The following is a 6,103-nucleotide window of genomic DNA, read 5'->3' as shown; positions in this document are numbered from 1 at the left end:
GTGTGTGTGTGTGTGAGGGAGAGAGAGGAAGCCGACTAAGAACCCTCTGCATTCATTCACTATCTCCTTGTGTGGTTTGGCAGCAGGCGCTTGCTGGTAAAGCGGGGAACGGTGGGGTGTGTGCAACGGGCATCCGTCTGGACGCGAGGCAGGCCTGGCACGCCACGCCGCTCCCCTGCGAGGCCCGGCATGAGGGTGGGATCAGAGCAGAAAGCCTCGCTCTGCTCCAGACAGCCAGTCTGTGCACGTGCGTGGATGCAAGCAAATGCGTGTTTTTGCATGCATGTGCACTACTGCGAGCGCAGGGGCAATTAAAGTAAAAAAAAAAAAAAAAAAAAACCCACACAAGCTTAACCAGCAACCAAAGGTTGGCTATTGTTCCGCCTGTCACTTTAAAACGTGTTGACCTCTCTGTACGGAGTCTCACCATTCATCACTCTGTCACACGGCTTGTCCGAGTCTGTGTGTTCCCTAATCATTTCTTTTTATTTTTTTGTGCAAATTTAACACCAGGCTGTTTATTTGACCTCTGTGGTTGTTAGAGCTGTGAGGCGCGATCAAGCCAAGCTGAAAGCAACACAATAATATCCACACCGCCGTGGCAGCTCGCCATACCTCCCTGTTCTCTGCTGGATAATAAGTGAACCGCCACGAAGCCGAGCTCGGTTTGCACTTGGACAGCACAACTCCCTTGGAAGATAATATTTTTGCTGGAAGTATTGTTTGTTGGACGCCAACGCAGGATATTATCTCCTAAACAGCACCAGCGATGGAAATCGTGTGACTGTGCTGAAGTTCTGAGGCCTTCCGCGCTCAAGTCTGCTCGTGAAAGTTAAGACATTTCAGGCAAATGATTAACAAAAAAGCACACAACGGATAGTGAGTTTAGCTTTTAATTTATTTATTTTTTTATTTTTTTTGTTTTGTTTTCCACAGCAATTTCTTTCTCCGCGCTCGACAGCAAGCGGAAAATGATGTGGCGTCTGAACCTACGAATGCATTCGGTGACGTCGCGTGTTTAATTGAAGACAACAGGAATAAATATCAGTGGCAGCAGCTAAAATTCTGAGCGCAGCGGAATTTCAGTCGCAGCACAAGCCGCAGACATCAGCCAGGCAGCAGCCGCAGCAGAACCGGCATCTGACGGGGCCAGGGTAATTGTTTTCCCTCATGTCGTACGGCATCTGCGTGAAAAGACGAGGAAGATGAGTCCAGGTATTTGCAAATGGCGGATCCTTGAACGCAGCACAACACGTCTACGAAGAACAGTGTTTGGGGTGTAACGAGCCGTCAGGTCAGGAGATCTCACAATAATTAAATGATAGATTTTTCATCAGTATGAGGCTTTATTATTCAGTAACTTTCTCTATACGGCAAAAACACTGAATCTTACCAAGTATTTTTGGTCTAGTGTCTCGTGTAAATATCCTAGTACACTTGAAGTAAGACAAAACTAGCTAATGGATAACTTTTCAGCAAGAAAGAGAAGAGCTTGTTTTAAGTCAGTTCCTTAATATTGACGAAAGTACTTGTTCCCTTGGCAGATTATTTCACTCAAAGCAAGGGGAAAATATCTTATAAGTGTAATTATCTGACGCCGGAACTAGTAGTTTTTCATCAATATTAAGGATTTAGTGATTTAAAACGAGCCTCTATTTCTTGCTGAAAAGTTACTTCTGAGTCAGTTTTGTTTTTTTCAAGTGTACTAAGAAATTTGCACTAGAAACTAGACCAAACATATTTGTAGAAATATTTCTTTATAGTGTATGGGCAATAATGTGTTCCTTTTTATTTTTTTTTTTATTTTTTTTTTAGATTTTAAACAAATGAATGGAGAATTTAAACAGGGCTTTTCTGATGGATATTGAGTTGACTGACTGCTGTGCATGTGTGTGTCAGTGTCCCAGTGCAGGAAACACAGATTTGATCTAGTTATTTCACATCTGGGTATTTCTTTTTAATCTTCGTTAGAATCCATTACTGGCCACCATCTGCTTATAGCTTGACCATAACACATTTGGCTTTACTGTAGGCTTCAAATTAAAAACTGAATATTTGCCAAAGCCATCAAAACAATTTGATGAGAAGAACATTTTTGTTCATGGGTGGGAGACAAGTTGAGGGAAAATTCACAGATTTTACTGACAGAATTAAAATTCTACTTTGATCTGGATTTTATGAGTGAGGATCACATTTTTGAAATTTGTACAACCATCTAGATTTCTTTTTATTATATGCATAGCTCTGGAAAAAAATGACACCACTTAAAATGATCTCTTTCTCTGATTCTACTCTCTATAGGTATGACCAAAGTGAATATTGTTCTTTTATTCTATGAACTACTGACAACATGTCTCCAAAATTCCAAGCAAAAATCTTGTATTTATTGGAAGAAAATGAGAAATGGCTAAAATCATTTAAAAGTGGTTTCAGATCTAAAACGCCAAGAAAACAAGTTCATATTCATTTAGAAACATCAATACTTATGTTTTAACTCAGGAAGAGTTCAGAAATCAATATTTGGTGGAATAACCACGAGGTTTTCAACAGGTTTCAGTGCAGTGGTCTCTTCATTTTCATTAACTTTCAGTGTCAGACACTTGTTCATTTTTCCAAAACTTTTTAACCGCGCAGTAACAGTTTTAAATTGAATCTGTTCAAAGTTCCAATCTGCGCTCGCGACGTCTCCGCTCTGTTTTGATGAAATTTCAGACATGTGCTGAAGAAGTTAATGACTGACAGGGAACGGTGACAAAGGAAACAAAAGCTGCTTAGCCTTGTTGTCTTTTGATGTCATTAATATCACTGTCATCGCCACCTGCTGGTGCATCATGGCTATTTCAGTGTTTTGGATTATACATATAGCGTAGATGCTGACTTTTGGGGAAATAAAAAAAAAAAAAAAACGAGAGAAAAACACTATCGGTTAAAAAAAATTACTGGAGTACTGCAGCGTGGATCTTAGTTCTTTCCCAGACGTTTTCTTAAAATCTCCATCTTATCTCGTTCTCTTACATCCAAACAGCTAAACGTACCATCCACATTTCTGATGACTCTTGTGATTCGCTAGTGTCACTCAACTCCTCCTCCGGCTGCTCATTGTGAAGCACGCTTAAGAGCATAAAATTACTCTGGGGGAAAAAAAAAGACAGAAAAATATAAGAAAGGAAACTTAGAAATGTGCAACATGCATTATTATTTTTGGCTCTTACTGTCATAAATGGCAGGGCAGAGATCCTCTGAAAGCAAACAAAGGCGAGTAGAGTCACAGAGAGTACGACACCGAATGTCCTCATTCTCTGGGCAGGTTACCTATTAACTGTCATCTAAACAGTCAGACTGTTTGGACTGTTTTGTTGTTGCTTCTCGTCGCTTTGATTTGCAGGTAGAGAGTCACCGCATTTATACTCAGCTGGGGGAAACGTTGCATCACAGCTGGAACGGCAATTTGAACGAGGAGTGTGTATCGTGCCAGTCGTAGTGGCTGGAAAGTCCTGTCGCTGTTTTCATTGTAAACAAGAACAGGATATTTCCCAGGATGCTGTGCATTGTGTAATCTGAAGAACACCAAGAAAGTATATTCTTAAAAATTTAAAAATTTTTATTTTTAGATTCCCCTGAACAAGGCAGGACAAAAACACTTTTCTAAAGCTTTGATTTACTTCAAAATGGATTTGATTCTTAAGAGTGGCTATGTACATTTTTTTTTTCAGTTTGCGTTTCCATCTTGTTTAGCAGCTGCCAGCTGACTGAGTGAGGATCCACAGTACGTGGTTTGCTTTGAGGTGGACGCTGGGAACATAAAACCAGTAGCAACACGATGTGCCGCGTTTTAAGATCTGATACATGAATTGTTTTCATCCTCAGTGTGGAATTATGCTTATAAGACAAGCAATATGCTGTAAGTAAATGCAGAAATCAGAAGTATCAGTAGGTTAGGTGAAGCACTTTCTGTTACTCACAGATGACATTTCTAATCTTATGCAACAAGCAAAACTCTTTTGGTCGTTCGGTTCAGCGTAGTGACCCGATGCCACCTCTGAACTTTGTATGATCAACAAACCGCCCAGACGTCAGCTCAGTGGCTTTCTGTCTGCAAGCTGCAGCTTTGTTCCAACTTTAGAAATGGAGATTTACCTTGAGCTGAACAACGAAAAAAACTGGTAGTAATGTTTTCATCAAGTATAAAAAGAAAAGGACCTGGGATTGCATTTTAGAAACTGGAGCACCTCCTAAGATTATCAGTAGAAAGACAGAAGTGTTTAGCATTTTGCTCGTTGTGAAAGGTTTGCTGTATTTTTACACAGTTGTTCTTACAAAATCTCTGATGGTCTTTGCTTATCTTTCAGTACTTACCTGGTTTCTCTTTAACTCTTCCTCTGTGTGGTTATTTGCAGAAGATTTTTGAAATCACAGCTCATGATGCACTGAAAAAGTTACAGTCATGATATTAATTAGTTTGTGTGTTGCATATAGATGACCACTTTCACAGTATTTACTAAAAACAGAGGTCATTTTTGGAAAGCGAGGACCTTTTCCCACTTTTTTTGCAGTCCTACTGGTTATCTTTAGAGCAAACTCAGTTTTATTTTGGGCGACATCAAAAATCTGAAAGTTCTTAAAGGTCCGGTTGTGCCAGAATGTATTGGTAAAACCTGTTAAACTGTTAAAATATGTATAAATAGCTGTTCCTCCAGGATTTTGTGATTGTTCTTGTGGCTTTTTGTAATCAAAATCTTATGTATGATGTTAAATATGTCTTTTTATTACTCGCTGTTTCGATCATATACTATGACTTGACATCAAGTAAGGCTGAGGCAATCCAACGTTTTTGACCAATTTTGAGGAAAATTTCCTGTAAAATCAGAAAAAATGGGCATTTTGTGTGAATTTTGAGGACTTGTGAAAAACTGGAGGGACTTAATGATGTAATTTGGAGTCTTGAGGGCCACATGAAAAGCTGTGAGAGGGCCAGATTTGGGCCCCGGGGCCTTGAGTTTGACACATGTGCTTCAGAGGTATGAATGACGTTTTGGTTAAGGTTAGGTTTGGGAATAGACTAGTAATGGTTAGGGTTAGGGAACATTTCTTAATTAGGCATAAATACTGTTACTAACATGAATGAAAGTCAATACAAAGTTCTCATTTTGCATAAAAGTACAAGGATGTGTGTGTGTGTGTGCGTGTATACACTTGTTTAGCTATTCTCTTTCTGGCTTCGTTGATAACCTTCTGGACAACAGTGAGTCTTCTCGGGACCAAAGTCCAGTTCTAGTACAGGTAGACCCCTTTCATTCAAGGTTAGATATTTATGCACAAATGATCAAAAGGTAAAAATCCACAAAATGATTCAAGTCGGTGTAACTGTAACTACAGGCAGCGATTGATTTTTAGTTTTTGGTGAATCTAGGAATTTTCCAAAACTAATGTAATTTGGATAAACTTGAAGGCAACCTTTCCCATTACTTGTACCTGTGCCTTACATTTACCACACTGTAACTGTGAAAATTGTATCAAACTTCTACGCTATTCTTATAATAGAATAGATTGTAGATTATTTGAATGTTACAGTTTTGAAGTCAGCTTGTAGCTGCTCACACACCACATGAAGAATAGTTACATTGTTTTTATGTCACCTTCTAGTTTAGAGTCATGACTTTCATTATGTCTCAGAATGTTTTCCCACTAAGCTTTCATGCACATGCAGTAGATCAGATTCCATAATGAATTCAGGAAAAAATGAGCCTGTGTGTGTAAAATCTGTATGCATATAGGCTAATGCATGATATGATATATTTGTCAGAACCACTTTGTTTTTTTTTTAAAAACACATCTCTGCTTATAAACATATTAATTGTCCAGATTTTCCTTCATCATATAAGATTGTTGAGAACAAAGTTCATTTGCTCTAGTCGATCACTGAATCTGTTCATATTTAACAAAGAATTTGGACAAAAATATAAAGAAATGTATCATCATACTTGAAACAGAACTGTTAAGAACGCCCAAAGTGTTGAATGAAAACGTGTTCAGTTCAGTTTATTTACGTAGCATCAATTCACAACACATTTCATCGTGAGGCACTTTTACACAGCCCCCCCCC

The 6,103-nt window shown here is 38.8% G+C and overlaps 1 long non-coding RNA gene across 1 annotated transcript; it reads right to left on the bottom strand.

The window, feature by feature from the left end:
- Positions 1–461: 461 nt before the first annotated feature.
- On the bottom strand, positions 462–3,401 carry LOC106937290 (uncharacterized). Its single transcript, XR_001422357.1, has 3 exons — positions 3,213–3,401; positions 3,036–3,131; positions 462–1,184 (listed from the first exon to the last, which is right to left on the bottom strand). It is a non-coding gene; the product is annotated as an uncharacterized LOC106937290 (long non-coding RNA).
- Positions 3,402–6,103: the final 2,702 nt, after the last annotated feature.

Source organism: Poecilia latipinna, unplaced genomic scaffold (genome assembly GCF_001443285.1).
Source record: "Poecilia latipinna isolate Pla-1442-1.1 unplaced genomic scaffold, P_latipinna-1.0 Scaffold2312, whole genome shotgun sequence".
Classification (NCBI taxonomy): domain Eukaryota; kingdom Metazoa; phylum Chordata; class Actinopteri; order Cyprinodontiformes; family Poeciliidae; genus Poecilia; species Poecilia latipinna.
The sequence above is the reverse complement of the archived record's forward strand: the minus strand, read 5'-3'. Positions and strand labels throughout refer to the sequence as shown.